Raw genomic sequence first — 19,815 nt, 5'->3', positions numbered from 1 at the left:
TTGGCAGAATAGCCGGGTTTCATTTCTCGTTTTGCCACTTACCTGCTTACCCGACCTTTGAAAATGATCATTGAGCTACAGTTCCCTGCTTTCTAATAAGAATAATAAAAAATAATGGCATCCTACACTGGCTGATCTTTTTTAAGCAATTGCTTACTGATGCATTACCACAGAGCACACAGTCAGTTTTAAGGGCTTGCTTTTTAAGAAATAGATGTCTGTACAAACACACTTCGTTCACACTGGATTTTACTCTCCCTTATTAAAGTTTTACATTCATTGAGAACTCCGTGTGTGTTTTTAATGAGACTGTCTGCTAGGAGACCATTCTTTGTCTATCTTCGAGTTGGTAGGAATAAGTATTAGTGTCCTCAGTCGTGGTTTTACGTGTGTGTACTATTTTTTTCCCAAGCAAAAATACACCACCATTAATATAAAAGGCAAAAACATAAACCATAGATATCTCAGTTCAAGGCAACATACAGATCCTGACTTGAGGATACCTTAGTATAGTGCCCCAGATTTCTAGAAGTCGGGCCCAATAACTCCACAGCTCACAAGGAAACAGCTGATAGATTTGATCACATAAGAAATCATAACTTCTAAGTGATGAAAGACACCATAAACTAAGTTAAAAAGAAAAGTGACAGACAGGGCTATTTGCAACATGTATAACAAACAAAAGATACATATCCAGCATCTATAAAGAGCTCCTACAGTTTGAAAAAGACAAATATCCCAATATATGGGCTTGAGCTATGAACAAGCAACTTACAGAAGAAAAGTAAAAATCCAATAAGCACATGAAAAGATATTCAGCATTACCAGTATTTAGAGAAATGCAAATTAAAACTATAATGAGCTATCTTTTTCCATCCCCATCACATTTGCAGAAATTTGAAAGCCTGACAATATATAGCAGGGATGAGGATTGAGAAAACTGGCAGTCTTGCATACCGTCAGTGGGTAGGTAAGGGCCGGCAAACCTGTCGCGTTTTTAAGCGTATATATGCCCCTTGACCCCACAATTCTACTTTAGGATTCCATTCTGCAGAAATACTCACTTATATGTGCAAATATTTTTCTAACAGGTATTAATTGCACACAGTTTGTATACAGCAATACAACTGGAAAGTTCGTATCAACAAAGGAGAATCTGTGCAAATTTTTTTTTTTTTTAAGATTTTATTTATTTATTTGAGAGAGAGAGAATGAGAGACAGAGAGCACGAGAGGGAAGAGGGTCAGAAGGAGAAGCAGACTCCCTGCCGAGCAGGGAGCCCGATGCGGGACTCGATCCCGGGACTCCAGGATCATGACCCGAGCCGAAGGCAGTCGCTTAACCAACTGAGCCACCCAGGCGCCCAGAATCTGTGCAAATTTTGAGTCACTCATAAAATGGAATATTATGCTGACCATAAAAAGAATGAGATGGACATGGAAAGACTTCCCAAACACATGGATGGTTAAGAAATACATTATTGCACCCATTCATTAATGACGAATAGCATATGTATATATAATGGTGTATAAATGCACAGAACAAAATTAGAAGAACACACTTGACACTATTGGAGTGAACAACATGGCATTACAATAGTTGACAATTTTCAACCTACAAATGGCAATATGATAACGCTTAAGCTAATATTAATAATGGTTCTATCTGAGGAATGGAGAAGGTTATGCAAGGTATATATATTTTTTAATTTTATTTTATTATGTTATGTTAATCACCATACATTACATCATTAGCTTTTAATGTGGTGTTCCATGATTCATCGTTTGCGTATAACACCCAGTGCTCCATGCAGAACGTGCCCTCTTTAATACCCATCACCGGGCTAACCCGTCCCCCCACCCCCCTCCCCTCTAGAACCCTCAGTTTGTTTCTCAGAGTCCATCGTCTGTCATGGTTCATCTCCTCCTCCGATTCCCCCCCCTTCATTTTTCCCTTCCTACTATCTTCTATTTTTTTTTAACATATAATGTATTATTTGTTTCAGAGGTACAGGTCTATGATTCAACATTTTTACACAATTCACAGTGCTCACCATAGCACACACCCTCCCCAATCAATGTCCATCACCCAGGCACCCCATCCCTCCCACCCCGCACCACTCCAGCAACCCTCAGTTTGTTTCCTGAGATTAAGAATTCCTATCAGTGAGATCATATACTTGTCTTTCTCTGATTGACTTATTTCACTCAGCATAATACCCTCTAGTTCCATCCACGTCATTGCAGATGGCAAGATATCATTTATTTTGGGCTTTTTTTTGATGACTGCCTAATATTCCGTTGTATATATACACCACATCTTCTTTATCCATTCATCTGTTGATGGACATCTAGGCTTTTTCCATAGTTTGGCTACTGTGGACATTTATGCAAGGTATATTTAAAGACAGGAATACTAGTATTCTTTAAGTCTTCACAGTGAGTATGGATTTATATATCATGAATTATCATTTTTAATTTTTTAAAATGAAAGTCGGGTTTAGCATATTCATCATGATTAATAAGCGTGTGCTTTGTGGTGTGTGTCTGTAGGATAATAAGTGTGTGCCTGGTGTGGTATGGTGTGTGTGTGTATGTGTGTGTATGTGTGATTCAAGAATAATCCTTTTATCATTCTTTCAAAGTTTACAATGTGTCAGGACTGTCCTAAGAATTTCACATATATTAATTATGTCACTTAATCTTCACAATAATCTGAGATGGTATTAGACCCAGTTTCCAGGTGAAAGAAGGACTACCAGCTACCCATAACCCTGTCAAGGCCCCATCCTAGAGAGATGAACATGTCCCAAGTCATAAGACTGGTATGCAGTGGAGCTGGGATTTAAACTTGAGCAGTCTAAACCCAGAACGATGATTATGGTCACTGTGTACCCAGGAGTTTAGACCATGCGCCTCTTCCCTACACCGTGGCCCCAGTTTGAAACAACAGTTTCAATATGGCAACCATGTACGTCTGCCAATGGCTATTCATGCCATTAAGATGATAAATTGTTCTAGGCTTGCCACCAATCAAGACCCTTTTTACACTGTTTTCTTCCTTGGAGCCCATGTTTAAAAGATTCTTCCTCCAATCTGAGTGTAATAAATGATAAATCAATTCCATTTATCTTATTATTTATCCCTGTTTTCATCAGCATCCTGAAATAGACAACACACTGGAATATTTTAAGATGTTTTTAAATGAAAGGGTTGTTTACAGAAATAGGTTTAAGGTAGTGGTAGCCAAGTTAGGGATGACTGCATTCCAGGGGACACATGGCAATATCTGGAGATACTTGTGGTTCTCACAACTAAAGTAGTTGCTACCGGTATCTTGTGGATAGAGGCTAGGGATGTTGCTAAACATCCTATCTACAATGCCAGGACAGACCCCTCACAAGAAGGAGTTATGTGGCCCCAAATACCAACAGTGTTGAGGTTGAAAATCCTGGTTTAAGGTAACAGAGAAGAGATAGTGAGGTGCCTAGAACCCAGCAACCAGGAAACCATGAACACTCCTGGGCCTGAAGGGGAAGACAGGACACTGATGCAGGAGCCCCACTGAGGTAGGAAGTCATGGAACACAATGTTGCACAACAGAGTTTTGGTCAAAAAGGGAAGCAGCCATTTCCAGAACAACACAAAGAAGGTGACAGCGGGAGAAGGAATAAATATGTTGTTTTTCCCCTTCCACCCTCTCCTCTTCTGCTGGTAGTTTTCATTGGCCAAATCAACTAGAATCCAGAGAGCAGGCAGGCTACTGGGGTTGGCCTCTCGAGGCAAGAGCAGAACAGAACAGAGAAGGAAGGGGAATGGAACTCAGAGAGCCGGATATGGGAGAAAAGAGAAACACCAGCATGATGCAATCAGTGATCCCGATGCTCAGCAAGGATCCATAATTACCAAGTGTTCGGGACTGAGTGTTTGTGTTCCCCCAAAATATATATGTCAAAACCCTAACTCTCAACGTGATGGTATGAGGAGGTGGGACCTTTGGCCGGTGACTGGGTTTAGATGAGACTAAGAAGGTAGAGATCCCATGATGGGATTAGTGTCTTAAGAAGAGAGTCAGACTAGTGCTTTATTTCTCTCTCTCTTTCTCTCTCTCTCTCTCTTCTCCCCCGCCCCCCATGAGAATGTAGCAAGAAGCCACTGGGCAAGCCAGGAAAAGAGCTCTCACCAGGAGCTGAATCTGCTGGTGCCTTGATCTTGAACTTCTCAGCCTCCAGAACCATGAGAAATAAAATTCTATTGTTTAAGCCACCCAGGCTATGATATTCACTTACAACAGCTGGAGTAGACTAAGACACGAAGGAGGTGGTAAAATCAGCTGAACCCTGGCCAGGCTATGAGGCTAACGAGCAATGAATCGATAAGGAAACCAACTCTGGGCCACAGCCACTGCCCTGCCCTTCATTTGGGATGCTGGGCACATTTGACCCATTCTGGAAGCAGGCTGCTCAAGCACTGTCACTCTCTAATTCTGGCTCCAATACCTCCATGAAGTCCACCCATCATTTATGTTTCACAAGACCAGTCATCAAGTGCCAATCAGAGCTTCTGATGTAGACATTAAGTGGCTATAATTCTGATCAAAAGCGAAAGGAACTCGTGTGTCGGAGAGGCACCAATTAGTCATGGCTCCTTTCAAACTCTAAAAATTTCAAAAATAACTCATCGCCACCTTCATGAACAGGCTGGGAGCTTTTGAAACAGCAAGAGCAACTCCTCATTTCAGAGTTTCCAGCACTTTCCATCGGGTGCCACGTTAAACTGGAAACGTAACCTCAGTTGTTGGGCATAAGACTGTCTTTCTCGGCATGTAATGGGGTGGGGTGATTCATAATACCAAACTCTGTGTTCTGTGTTCAATATTTAGAATGGTTTTAACTCTTAAGACCTCGAGCCTCCTTACAGTAGAGGACAGATCTGACAAACAGATCCCCTCAGGGGCTCAAGAGAAAAGGAGAACAAGGAAACTCAGGGGATATAAGAACATTTCTTAAAGGAAATGGCCTTCGACTGCATTCCGGTTGTTGTGGAGAATCGGGGTGGGGGGGCGGACAGGAAGGGCTTTTGCATGATAGAGAAGAGATGTAATCATTCTGGAAGACCTTCTGTGTACGAGATGTTTGGCCCAGCACGCACTACCGTGAGAGGCAAGACAACCTAATGGTTAAGAGCACTGACTCTGGAAACTTCCAAGTCTCAAAGCATCGCCCTATCACTTACTAGAAGTGGGGCTTTAGTGCCTCTGTGCCTCAATGATCTCATCTGTCTGGGTAGTAACTGTAACCTACTGCCTGATTTCACAGTGAAACGCATTAGTATGTGTGAGTACTTGGATAGTACTTATTCTGTGTTGGTCTTCCTTATTACTCACAACAGCCCCAAGTTAGCTAAGGGGGGAGAAGGCACGCCCACTTAGCCAATACCTATTTACAGCTGAGGGTCCCTGAGGCGAAGAGAGAATAATGATCTTCTTCCACTTCCTACAGATGGAAAGCAAGAACGCCAGACTTCTGGCTGAATCCCACCTGTTTCTGAATTCTGCAGGCTTTCCTCTCCCACTGAACGCCCTGCTTCTTTCTCCTTTGTGCTGCACCAAAGTATGTGTTGCGCCCGATGCCACAGAAGAGCAAACACAGCTTCATTCTATTTTGTTTCCACCCTCTGGCTGGCTGAAACAAATAATTCCATTGCAGAAAATTGTATTGCTGTTACCCAGCCCGATGTTGATATCGGATATCTCAATCACTCCATAGTAAGTATGTTTTGATGTGACTGAGGTTCTGTTCCTTTCTTCTCTTAAAAAGATGTCTCTACCTTAGAGTTGCTTCCATTTCAAAAACCTGCCAAATCACAGTCACAACGAAAACAACTACCACCCCTTATTAAACACTCTGTTTGCTAAGCACCCTGTGTGCTGAGCACTTTACCTGCATTCTCTCATTTAACCATCGTGACAAGTTATCATACCACTTTTAGAGCCATCAGATCAGGGACAGAAGGACTATGCTCCTAGCCCAAGATCACACAGCAGTCAGCTCAGTAGCTGCAATGTCATCCAAGGTCTGAGTCCCCATACTCTTTTTCTTCCCAATTCATGATGTGCTTCTTAGAATGTTCCATAAGCTGATTAAGAATGAGGACTGTTGACATCATCAGCCAGAAAGACCTCAAACTTCATTTCACAGTATGAGATTATTTTGCACAGTAAAATCCGCTCTTCTTGTAATCGAAAGTTGATGGTTGACTTGCTTCTCTGGTTACAGATGAGGGACCCAGATTCCAGATGACTCGCTTTCTCCCATAAAACTTTTTCATCTCCCACCCTTCCAATGCTGGGAAACTGAGGCATGCAGTTGAAAACAAGTTTGTTTTGCATATTGACGGGATGTGTTCAAATCTAGATAGAAACATGATCATTTGGACCCATGATCAAAAGCTTCCTATTAGTGTTACGGAACCTGGACTGGCTCTCCCAATGGAAGAACCAAGCGGCACCCGGAGATCTCGGAGGAGAGGAGGTTTATGTAACACCCGCGGGCTCAGAGGAGAGTGATCTCCAAAGGTCTGAGCCCCGAGCACAAACAAAGGGGGAAATTTATACACTTCTACTTCCGTATATTTGGCACTTCTGGCGCGTACGCAAAGCAGGGCAGGGAGAAGAACCCGGAAGAGCCCCGGGGCAAGGACTGGGACTCTCTCGCTGGTTTGGTCAGCCATCTTAGGACACAGATTTTCCTTATCATTAGCATTAGTGTGCTGTCATATGATCTCTCGATTGCAATAGAGATAAAAACATAAGAAAAGAAATTTGATATGGTATCATCTTGTCAGACGGGAAACCAACCCAGTTAGTTTAAAACACTTTCTTTAAGAAATACAGTATATTCTCTCTCAGTCAAGTTGGACTAGGCTATACCATGAGAAGAAAAAGACCTCAGGGGCTTAAACAGCAAAGGTTTATTTCTCTCTCGTGTTATACGCCCATCCCAGCTCTGGGTCATCCTGACTCCAGGACCCAAACTGAAAGGTCAGCCATAATCTGGAAGGTCACTGGTTTTCTGGGCAAAGGGAAGAAAGTCCCAGACATTTTGTAGCAGGATTCGAGTGCTCTGGCCTAGGAGGGCATGCTTCTACTTATAACTCCTTCGCCAGACTGATTCCATGACCTCCCCCGTCCCAGGGAAGAGGGGACGTGATGGAAGTGAAGTGCTGGGAAACATTGGCGACCAGCACCACTGACCACCATCGTTACCTAAGTGTAGAGACCCTGGATTCATCACTGCATGGCTGGGCTGGTGTTTGGATACACGAATCCCAAGCTGAACCAACAAAGCACCTATTCCAAAGTGAAACAATCCAGCAATGTGGATGTTGGTTGGGAAATGGATAGGATATAAAAGAAAGCGTGAGAAATATTCATATCCATGTAGCCTACAGTACATTATTTTTAAAAGGAGTCCAAGTTAATTGTAAGTATGATTTCTAAAGTATCAAAACATGTTATTGAATATTATATGTTTTATGGTGATACACACACACACACACACACACACACACACACACACACACACCCCTATATAACTGATTTATTTACTTCAATTTATAGGGGACCTGAGGCAACTATCCGGATAATTTAAAAGCAAAGGCATCCTGTGTCCATCATCTGCACATTTGAGATGAATAAGATTCTTTGGGTTTTATTTTTTAAGACATTTTTTAAGAGCAATTTCAGGTTGACAACAAAACTGAGAGGCAGGTACAGAGATTCCCTGCATACCCCTGCCCGCACATACACTCAGCCCCGGCCCCCCACCACGATGAGCATCACCCATCAGAATTGTGTGTTCTTTACACAGGGTGAACCTACGTGGATGCATCATCATCACGCACAGTCCATTGTGTACATAATGGTTCATTCTCGGTGTTGTACGTTCTGTGGGTTTGGCCAGATGTGTGACGATGTACCTCCAACTTTATATCATGCAGACTAATGTCGCCGCCCTCAAAATCTTCTGTATTCTGCCTATTCTCTGCCCATCCCCTCCTCCCCTGGCAGCCACTGATCCTGCTATTATCTCCTAAGTTTTTACCTTTTCGACAATGTCATAGAATTGGAATCCCACGGTATGGAGCGTTTCCAGATTGGCTCCTTTCCCTTAGTAATATGCATTTAAGGAGCCGCCAGGTCTTTTCATGGCTTGCTAGCTCATCTGCTTCTGGTGCTGAATCATACCCCTTTGTCGGGATGGACCACAGTTTATGGATCGATTCACCTACTGAAGGACATCTTGGTTGCTTCCACGTTTTGGCAGTTATGTACAAAGCTGCTATAAACATTCATATGCAAGTTTTTGTGTGGACCTAAGTTTTTATCTCCTTTGGGTAAATACCAAAGATCATGATGGCTGGATCGTATGGTAAGAGTATGCTTAGTTTGGTGAGAAAGTGCCAAACTGTCTGCCAAAGTGGTTGTTCCCCCAGCAATGAATGAGAGTGTATCATGCTCCCCAACTTCACCAGCATTTGGTGTTGGCAGTGTTCTGGATCTTGGCCATTCTACTAGGGGTGCGGTGGTAGCTCGTCATTTACATTTCCTCGATGACATATGATTCAGAGCCATGAACAGTTTTTAGAGCCATAATAACTCAGACAATGACCTCAAAGGCCTCAGTGTCAGTGCTGGTGGCAGACACATCATATGAGTGATTTCTTGATGTGGCTTGGAAACATTAAATGAAATCTAGAACCTGAATAAATCGATGGCTTATGGAACAATATCCTATTATTGGGACTGGGTCTCCTACAAAATTAAGAAGTTTGGGCAAAACATTCAGATGCCACCAAAGGCCGATTTCCAATTCTAAGGCTTCTGCACATTAAAGTAAAATGAAGAAATGTCAAAAGAAGGTAATGAAATGGCAGTAAATGTTGCCATTTTAAAAATGCAGGGGCACCTGGGTGACTCGGTTGGTTAATCGGCTGACTTTTGATTTCGGTTTAGGTCGTGATCTCGGGGTCTTGGGACTGAGCCCCACGTTGGGCTCTGTGCTCAATGGGGGGTCTTCTTGAGGATTCTCCTCTCCCTTGGTCCCTCCCCAAGCTCGTTCTCTCATGCACACATGCTCTCACTCTTTCTCTCCAAAATAAATAAATATTTTTTTAAAAGTTTTTAAAATTGACACGATGCGCATATCTGTGATACATTTTTTTAAAATCATAGGATTTCTATGTGTTTTTAAGCCCTAGGGCACCACAGACAGTATGGTCAGAATGGGACGCATTAGAGCTATGGAATGGTCATCCTCCCCTGGCTTCGTGTCCAGTCTCACCCAGAGACGGCAACACCTCAGCTTGAGGCCCGTCATGAACATAAGGACCTTCTCGCACACCCGGCCCATGAAAGAACTTGAGTGCAATTAGCTATGCAGGGGTCATTAGTGACACTAGGGTGGAAGTGAATTCACTTTCAGACCTGAAAGCCCAGCATCCTTCCTCTCCTGGAAAGAGACTCCCCACTCTACCCTCCTTCTGCCCAGGCCCCATTCAGTGGCTGAAATCAACTCTGCGAGGAGACCAGAGGTGCAAGGTGGGAGAATGCCATTCTCCTCTGTGGCTTCCGAGGCTGAGTCACACAAACTCTCCATCGTCGGGAAAGGAAGCAGAGATGATCCAGGGGACACACAGGCTTTCAAAAGCACGTGGATGGGAGGCTGCCTTTTCAGGCCCTGATGGCAGCTGGGGGAGAGTAGAGGGCTAGGTTGGGAGGTTGGGGTGTCTGTGAGCTGGCCTCAGGGCCCTTCTACTGCCTAGGGAGCTGTTTATAGCACTTCTCTCCCAAGTCCCCAAGCTTTCAACCCTTCCTTTGTCACCTACAAGGCCCTCTACCTTGTGGATGTTACTACAACATAACTTTACCCATCATGACCGACACAGAAACATATTTCTTTCTTAAAGCAAAGAACTGCGTGTCCACTTAAAAATCCCTTACCAGGGTGTGTGGGTGTGTTAATAAAGAATTTAACTTAAGGCACAAGGGTTCAAATCACAACAGGAAACTTACTGCTGCTGAATCTCTTGCAAGTTACTGAAGTACTATCGCTAAGTACTATTTCTTCAATTCTAAAGAGATACTCTCATAAAGGACCCACCTCGTAGAATTGCTTTGAGAATCAAGGGAGAACACCTGTGTGAAAAGCATACTGGGAATTATGAAACTACTACTGGCCCATCCAGCGTCCTCCAGAATCAGAGTAAAGACAGCCTTAGCCATTCAGCCACAGATGGTCCCTGGCATTAACTGAAGCCTGGTTTGAAACCCACCCCTTCAAACCTAAATAGACAAATGAGCCATTCAGAAAGGCCCTTCCAGACTACAGTGCCCTCAAGCGCAAGGCCCTCGAGTCACGCAGCTCCCAGCATCCAGCCCTGTTTCTGGCTCACAGGTGACAGGTAGCATGCAGTGAATTAACAAGCGTAGAAGGAGCCTGAGACAAGCCACCACTCTACCTCTGCGCTCAGAAGAGCGTCACCCTACGTGGAAGGCAAGTGTGGAAGCAAGTCTGCAGTTCCTGGTATTAACATGAGTCAGAAACCAGAGCAAACAAACAGCAGGCCCAGGGAAGGGATAGGGGAGGTGAGTGAGGGGCTGACCGGCTGACATGCGTACCCGTGACCTTGACGTTGAGATTCCTTTAAATGCTGCCTCCCAGGGGCCTCACTGCCTCAGCCGAGTGCCCACCCTGGGCTACCGTGTACGTGACCAGCTTTACCCTGGGAGTTCTCAGAGGAGTGACGCCAACTCAAGGCTGGTGGGCAACCTCCCACTTCCCCACATGTCTGGGCTATGGAATATTATAGCTATTGAATATTGACTATTGATTAGTGCCCAACTTCACTCACTTCAGAGAAGTAAGCAGATAACTGATGCGTGAGCGGAGAGGTCCGCAGGAACCACTGCCTCGCATTGTCTCACTTTTAAAATGAAGTGTTTCCTCTTTTAGAAGTGTATTTTCAGGGCACCTGGGTGGCTCAGTTGGTTAAGCGTCTGCCTTCGGCTCAAGTCATGATCCCGGGGTCCTGGGATTGAGTCCCGCATCGGGCTCCTTGCTCAGCAGGGAGTCTGCCTCTCCCTCTGCCTGCTGCTCCCCCTGCTTGTGCTCACTCTCTCTCTCTCTCTCTCTCTGACAAATAAATAAATAAAATCTTTAAAAAAATAAAAGTGTGTTTTCAGATTGGCAGAATGCTAATAATTAAAGCTGGGGGATGGGAACGTGGCAGCTCAGTATACTATTCTCTTTTATTTGGGGTGTGTGCAGGATTTCACACAAGACATTCAAAAACCAATCTAAGCTTTCTCTAAATAGCCTCTGCTGCTTCCACCAATTTTCTAAGACGTCAAACAGCACAGATGGCCTCTGACCCACATCTATCCCAAGGCAGTTCTAAATCGTCAAATTCACAAAAATCAAAATATAGAATTTATATAGAATGTTCTCTGACCACCTTCCCTGCTCCCGCCACCCACCCACCCCATGTCATGAACAATACAACAGGTAAATGAAAATGAACTTTTATATGATCTCTTCAGACCCTCCATGAGCGTAACTTCACGTGCAAGAGCGACATCGAGATGCTGGTGGTCAGGTCGAAGCACATCTCCCATGGAAACCACATTTCCCTACATGAAGGACTGAAACTTTTGCCTTGTCAAGATGACACCTTGCTATAAGCCAGGGACTTTGGGGCCACCTGTAAATGCATCTGCAGTAAGTAGAGAATGCAAAGTTCAGTCCTCTAACTCAGATGTGCACAGAATGTGATGTTCTTTATTTTTCTACCACATCATCTGATTTATTTCAAGGCCCCTTTTTGCTAGAAGAGCATAAAGTGAACCAGTCTATTTGGGGATCTCCCCTTTCCCTGGGGCCCTGTGTGAGCTGGGGAGAGCGGTCAACAGGACCATTGGGAAAGTAGCATCATCTCTGGGTTGACATTTGCTGAGACATTCCAGTTCCCATCAGAGCAATCACTGGGCCGTCCCTCATCCCACAGAAAGGCCTCTGGGTGCCCCTCTCTCAGCTACGGCTGAGCTCCACTGAAGGGTAGGGGGCAGTACGGGGACCCCACCAATGGTGAGGCTGTGGAGGACCCCATGCACCTCATCCTTCCACACAGGCGGCCACCTCCCTGGGGCCTGGCCTTTTGCCCTAGGGTGCTACTCAGGGCAGGGAGGTGCAAAGTCTCTTTGTTCTCGGATTTTCCCAATGACCCGGAAGCGCTCTCGCCCCCAGGCTAGTGACAGGTAGAGCACAATACACCCCAAACCCCCACCAGCCCACAACGAACACCCATTCTTGGCTGCCCCTCTTTCTCCAACCCTCCCCAGTAAATTCTGGGAATCTTGAGCTCCTCTGGAGGTAAGACGCCTTCCCCTAACTTACCAGGTATTAGTTAGTCCAAATCTATTATTTATGCCTTAAGTCCCCTCAAGGCTAGGCTTTTGGAACTCAAAGCTTTTTACTCTGTTTTTGCAATGACACCAACTCTCCACGGCAAGGAACAAGGAACACCCCAAAATCTGGACTTGAAACAGAGAATGGTCAAGGGGTAGTGGGGTTGCATACAATAGCTGGGACATTAAGACCTCCATTAATATTTTAAAATATCATTTTGCCACAGGTGCTCTCTGCCTTCCTGGCAACTCAAAGTTCCGGGAGCCTCGGCTCACCTCCAAAGCTCTTCATCCCCTCACTTCCGAGGGGGGAGTCCCAAAATGGATCTCATCGTTGTTCCTTTCCCTGCTAACTGCCAGCTAAGGCCGTTACAAGAGGTGCCCAAGCCACTTCCCCCGGCTGCCTGAACCCGCAGCACCCTGGCTGCCAAGTCTGTGAAGGTTTGCTTGCCTTCCTGACATCCCTGGGATTTTAGAGAAACAGCTCTTTTAGCTTGTCCTCACTGTTTAACTTCCTGGGCCGTGAGCCCATGGGGCTGGGGCAGGGGGTCATTGGAGTGACAGACGTGGCCCCTGTCCCCCAGAGCCGTTCAATTTCTGATGCTCCGAGCGTGCGGCTTCCACAATTTCCGGCCACCAGCGGGATGAGCCTGGTCCAGCGGACTCTTGGATTCTGCAGGCAGAGAGGCCCCTGGTGGGTCAGCCCCACAGGCCCCCTGCATGTGCTCAGACAGATTTGAATCCTAGGACAGAGGCGGCCAAGGTTCTCAAACTGGAACCTAAATCCTGCTCGCCTGCCCTCCCCCAAATTGATACCAATGAGTGATAATACACACATAAATATTGATATCTGGCACCACTTACGGGTGGTGGAGGCTCAACGGCCAGGACTGAGGAATGTTGTCTCTGTTGGTGGACACCGTCTGGCTCCTGCCACATTCTCTCTGAACTCGGAGACAAAGGGGGACAGATCTGTGAGGACAGTCCATGCTCCAGACGCTAGGTCCCTTCCTCCCCTTATTGGGGGTGCAGGCTTGGTGCACCATGGCCCTCCCAGTCTCTTCCCAGATCAATCCCTTAGGAAGTGACATTTTGAAATCTTTCTTTTGGAAAACACAGAGCTTGGTATGTTAGGACAATGCAATTCTCCTTGTCCCCCAACTAGGGCTGGGCCCTAATCCCCAGAACCGGTGAAAGTGGCAAAAGGGCCTTGGCAGGTGTGATTAAAGTAAGAGCCTTGCGTCAGGGAGATGATTCTGGATTCCTGCTGTCGTCACAGGGGTCGTTATGAAAGGATGCAGGATGTACCTGAGGCAGGAGAAGACAATGTGGGGCTGGAAGCAGAGACTGGTGTGATGGGGCCATGAGCCAAAGAATGCTAACGGCCTCCAGAAGCTGGAAGGGGAAAGTAATGGATTCCCCTTAGAGTTTCCAAAAGGAATGAGTCCTGCTGACACCTTGATTTTAAGACTCATTTTCAGACTTTGGGCTTCCAGAACTGTAAGACCTCCCAGACACTAAGTTCATGGTGATGTCTTACCGCGGCAGTGGTAAACAAAAACCTCCTCCTCACCCAGGGTTGACACAGAGTTCAGACCCTGTCACAAGCCAGGAGAATTCATGGATAGCGGTGGGCACTTGTGTCTCAGGGTCTTACCGTGTAGTGCTGGGGCGGTCGGAGAAACAGGGTATTAAGAGAAACAGGGTATTAAGAGAAGCTGGGAGCTGTGTCTCTCACTGGGGTGATACTGGGGATGAGCTTACCTATTGGCTGCTCATGAGCACTCCACACCTAGAATCTGCAGACCGCCTTGAACCCTGGTTCTACCTGCTAACCAAATGATTCAGGGCAAGTAATTTAATCTTTATAAAATGGGGGAGCTCATTAGCTAAAAAGAGAGTGTGAAAATTCAGTGGGATAACTTAAGCGAAAGGACTTAACATCCCATAAAGACCTTTGCATGTAGAAGATTTTCTTACAGATAAAAATACGGTTTCGCCTGTGTAAAAGATTCCAGTCATTCACGTTTCATTCAAATGTTTCATGTTTCCTGGTTGTTTGGACTTCAGATAAATGGGAGTTTACTGAAATTCACTTCGGGTGTCCTTTTAAGGAGCTCAGATTTCATCAAAGGCTTTGGACTCCAAGTGGAAGGTCCCTTCCAGCTCCACCATTCTATAATTTTAAATGTCAGCCTCATAGCAGACAGATAGGGACCAAAAGCCCAGGGAGGAAGCTGGAGTTGCTCAGGTATGAAGGATGGCGTGGGCCACTGGACAGACTTCTTCACGAGAGTGTTTTATTAGCGCCTTCTTTATTCATGTGTTCATTACACATATAATCATGGAGCGAATACCATATAGGCCAGGGGCTATGCTCGGCCCCGGGAAGGAAGGAATAAGAGTGCTCGCGGGACGGGGAGAATTATAAAAATGGATGAGACCAAGTTTCCTGACCTCAGTGACTTCAGAATCAAGCAGAAGAGACAAAAACATAACCCACAGCAGCCCAAATGTACCTAAGCTCACTCTCATGAGGTCTCCAGTGAGGTCGCGGTACATTTATACCCACATCTCCTGGATTTACAAGGACACACCTATTCACAAGACATTCAACCCCTTGCCAAATCCCCCAAGATCTCTAAGGGTCTCCAGGGATTACTCCTGTGTGCTTGACAACATTCTGGGTCTGTTGGCGGCTGCCATTCCCCACAGGGACTCCACGGAACACACATTCCCCCCCGCCCCCCGCCCCGCTCCCCGCCGTGCCCATCAGAGTCAGAGGTGGAGCACCTCTGTATTTCAATGACGTGGCTAAGTTTGGAACCAACTTGCATCCCAGGACTTGTGTGGCCATCTCAACCTTCCCCCCACTTTCTGGAAGTTTCCACGGCTTCCATTTTCCTCACCTGCTTTGTTTACCCCTTCACGTGCCTCCAACACCCTCCTCCACATTCCTGCTGCGGAGCTCAGCTACTTCTCCCGTCTCCAAAGAAATCCAGGCACATCAAGCACATGGAGTACATGAGCACATCACGTCCTCCCTTCCTCCCTTCCTTCCTTCTGTGGATTCAAGCGACAGTTTGTATAACGAAGAAAGGACAGAGTGGGATTCAAAGGGAGAGCACTTGCAGAGTCTCATCCTTCTACCCTCCGCTGGCCCCAACACCCCTCTCCCTCTTCCCTCCCTCTCTTAAGCCACCAAGCAAACCCCACCCCATCCCTCACCCCCCACAGGGCCATTGCACTCACACTTAGATGTGTCGGAGGCTTAGTTCCTACTACGGGCGTTTATCAAAGTATTTTCCCGATAAAGATTCGTGGAATCTAGAGAAGGCGCTGAGTCTCACATGCGAGATCCTTCAGGATAAAATGGAAGAGATCCAGTCCCGAAAGTGTCTTTCATTTCATTTCCTAAAGCACCAGCACACACTCTTTCTGGTTCTAGGGTCAGTCTTGGAAATACAGGAGGAAGGACGCAAGGAGAACGTCAGCCTCACAAGCCAGCGGGGTGGTATATCGAATTGCCGCTGCTGAGTGTGTCATTAAGGACTGGGACGGGCTGGGCGGGTGCACTTGCACCCCGTGGTGAGAAATCGGACACAGCAGGACCCCACAGTATACCCAGAGCAGGTGGCTCTTTCATCTTTAGGATTCTGAGTGTTTCAAAGTATTCGTCATGCACCAGATGTCACTAAAGGAGGCTTTTTTGGAAATAATCTGACTTAAAATAATGAGGCTTCGATTGTTGCTAAGAGCTCAGGGGGATAAAAACATAAACACAAGCGAGGTGGATTCGCCCTGAAACTAACAAAGCACAAGCCGCAGGGCCTGTCGCCCGTACGGGGTTTTTTGTTTTGTTTTGTTTTGTCTTTTCAGGGCGCTGTCCCTAATTTTGTGTTTGTAATTTTATATTTATTTCTTCTAAAGACAACTCCCAAATTATTAAGTTTCGGGTTCCCTGAAATCAACCACCCCAGTCCGTCGCTTGGACATAGACAGGTGCACACACATGCTCTCACTAGACCAGCCCTTGCAAAATCAGGACACGGAAAAGCTTGGTGGCTGACATCCTTCTGCCCCTTCCCCTTTCAGAGCCCATGGCCTTGTGTCTTAGAATTCTCTGTGCTGCCGTTGAACACACACCACCTCCCTACTGGGCGCACTCAGCTGTCTTTCCCATTACCTAATCTAGCGGTCTGCAAACTGGGGCCCCTTGGGTCAAATCCGGTCCACCTCCTGTTTTGCTAGAAAAAAAGTTTTAGTGGAATCCAGCATCACTCCTTCCATTCACGTGTTAGTTAAGGCTGCTTCCTCGAGGCAGAATGGAGTAGTTGCCACAGAGACCAAGCCTCCCCCGAGCCTACAATATTTACCCTTCTGGCTCTTACTGATCACATCCCTGGCAACTGCGTAATGGATATTGATAACTATTCCATCCGCCAAAGATCTGCTTAAGAAATAAAGCAGCTCATGCCCTCTCCTCTTGCTCCCCATGAAACTTAAAATAAGATCCAGCTCCTCACGTGGCCCCCGCAAGGCTTTCTGTGGTCAACCTGTGAACCTGACTCCCTGATCTATGTGCCTTGCCCTCAGCCTTGCTCTCACCGTGACCTTCCCTTTCTGGAGGCATCCCGTGGGCTCAGCCTCTGGGTCTTTGCACATGCGGCTTACTCTTTCTGGGAGCCCTTCCTTTCCTTTCTCGCAATTTGGACCGCAACCCAAACATCGTCTCCCCGGGGGGCCTTCCATGACCCTTTATCAAATACTGTCCCCTACCTTTGGTCACGGTTGGTTACATGCCCCGGTTTCTTCTTTTTATAGCTCTTGTAATGATCTTGCTTGTTTACCTGTTTGCCATCAGTTTTCCCGGAGACTGTGAGCTTCCCAGGATCAGAGCCTCGTCTGCCTTACTCAGTGCTGGAAAGTGCCCGGAACAGTTCCTGGCAGAGAATAGGCTCCCGAGAAATATTTGTTGAACAAGTGAATGAACAGAATGGCTATGCCTTAATAGGGCAATTCTGAAAGCTGAAAAAAAAAAATCACCTTTAAGAGAAGGATTTCAGATTTTTACGCAGAGCTGTGTGGGCACACTGCAGAGAGACCAGCCAGAGGGTCAATCTGATTCTCTTTCTAGAAGCTTTGGGATGCAGGTTTCAGATTTAATCTGTGACCAGGAAACCACCCAAAGCTGACATGGATTGAAGGCAAGCCGTACCTTTCATACTCTCACTGAAGAATCCTCACTCACACTGGGGTTCAGCCTGGGCCGGTGAACTTGTTTATCACCATGAAGTATTGCAATAAACAGCATCTGATACTGAGTCAGTAAGCGGAAGCCAGGCCTTCATGTTAAAACCTCCTTCTCAGTGTCAAAAAGCATCTCCAATTTGAGGCATGGCCCTGAGATTCACCAGTGATTTTTTTTCAAAAATCTCTCCCTGGGGGCACCTGGATGGCTCAGTCGGTTAAGTGTCGGCCTTGGGCTTCGGTCATGATTCCAGAGTCCCAGGATCGAGCCCCCCATGAGCCTCCCTGCTCAGCCGGGAGTCTGTTTCTCCCTCTGCCTCTGCCCCTCCCCCTGCTTGTGCACACGCGCAAACACGCACTCTCTTGCAAATAAATAAATAAAATCTTAAAAAAAAAAAAAATCTCTCCCTGAAACTCTTTCCACCCACACCAGCCTCACTGCAGCCGCCCAGGACAAGCTCTGAATATTGTCTATATGCGTCACCTGCACGCTTTCTTATCCACCTCTCTGCACCGGGGACAACCCCCCAGCTCCCCACCCAGTCCACCTGCCCATGGACCCCCATCCTCAAGGCCACACTTAAATTCCACCTCCTCCATCCCAGAGAGCCCCAGAGTTAGCATGCACCTCATCTTCCCCGGCACCACCCCAAAACTAGTCAGCTTTAAACATCTCATGACTTTGTGGATCAGGAATTCGGACAGGACGCACCTTGGCGGTTTTTCTGCCCCCCCCCCCCCCACGCCAGGAACTGAAGTCATTCAGTAGGTTCACCTGGTGAACGAGTGTGTCTGGTTCATCACAGCTCACTCAACGTTTGGCACATCGGCGGGGATGGTGGCAGGCTGAGCTCAGTGGGGGCTGGCGTCCCCACACCTGCATGTGGTCTCCAGCGCACGTGGCCTCCAGCGTGTCTTCTTTTGCAGCAACTCAGAGCTCCCGGAGACCCGTCTGGGAGACAAGAAGCGGAAGTTTCCCGGGCTGCAGTTTCTTCTCTGAAAATAAAAGCGTGGAGTTGAGGCGACGGTCTCTTGGATTGCCTCCAGGCCCGAGAGTCCCACACTTTTAACTCTGTCACAGACAGTGCGCACTGGACAATTCATCTCTCCTTCTCTGGGACAGCAGGGGACATCTGGGAACGTCGCACAAATGGCGATAGACTATTTTGAGAGCTATTCGTCTAAAGGGCTAGGAGTTATGAACCAAGCTGGTAGGATAAGACTGCGAGTGTATGCCTACCTCACTATGGTGGCAAAAACAAACCCTGAAGAGCTTCTTTAATTGCTGAAACAGATTTCATCTCCCTCCTTGCCAGCTTCGCTCCAGGCCCTGCTGGATGCTGGGGACATAAGGCAGGGGAAGGGGCAGAATTTAACCTGACAATTAATAGTGTCCCCATACGAAAATGACTCTTTCGGACAAATATTCACTTAACTTGTATTTAAACTCTTTACATAGCTCTTTCTCCCTTCTTTGCCCTCTTTTTCAAGATGGCTCGAGGGGAGGTGAAGCGTGAGGGTATGTTTAATAGTCAGCAGGGAGAGGCAGCGGGCGCAGGTACGTCCCTCTCTGCGCATCTGGGACCTGTGGCTGTACCCCTCTCATCTCAGCATTGTCATCTGCTGAGGATGGTCCCATTTGGCCTTAAGGCAGGAAAAAATGTCCCCCGAGGCTGATGGCCGGCCTTTGTCAATGAATTTCATGCCCTTGGCAGTTGCCTGTCCCGGCCTCCCCCCCCCCCCCCCACCGCCGCCCCCCTGGGGCTGTTGCTGGTCTAGCCCTCCTCTTACTTCTCATCAGCAAGCAGCAAGTTTCAGACCCCTTGCCCGACACACCAAGGATCAGTGGAATCCAGAGAGCGTCCTTCAGGCTCATCTCTCTAGCCGGTCCCCTTGTCTCCTTCTGCCCTAGTTTCCTAGAGACCTGAGGTGTTCAGCAGGCCGTGCCTGGGGACGGGGCCACAACACTGCCCAAGTCCAGGACGGGCCGTTCACAAAGGATGCAATGGCACGGGTGTCCCCAAAGTTGCAAAGCACGGAGGGTCTGCTGCGACAAGCCGACCATCAGTCTCAGTATTTGATTCACCCAAGTATCCCCCA

General features: G+C 46.9%; 1 long non-coding RNA gene across 1 annotated transcript; it reads right to left on the bottom strand.

Annotated features, from left to right (window-relative positions):
* Positions 1-13,356: 13,356 nt before the first annotated feature.
* Positions 13,357-17,369, bottom strand: LOC113933981. The gene is made up of 4 exons (XR_003523552.1): positions 17,245-17,369; positions 15,718-15,825; positions 15,375-15,528; positions 13,357-13,409 (listed from the first exon to the last, which is right to left on the bottom strand). It is a non-coding gene; the product is annotated as an uncharacterized LOC113933981 (long non-coding RNA).
* Positions 17,370-19,815: the final 2,446 nt, after the last annotated feature.

The sequence above is a fragment of the Zalophus californianus genome, chromosome 13 (genome assembly GCF_009762305.2).
Source record: "Zalophus californianus isolate mZalCal1 chromosome 13, mZalCal1.pri.v2, whole genome shotgun sequence".
NCBI classification, from domain to species: domain Eukaryota; kingdom Metazoa; phylum Chordata; class Mammalia; order Carnivora; family Otariidae; genus Zalophus; species Zalophus californianus.
Note: the sequence above shows the minus strand (reverse complement) of the source record. Positions and strands in the feature narration are given on the sequence as shown.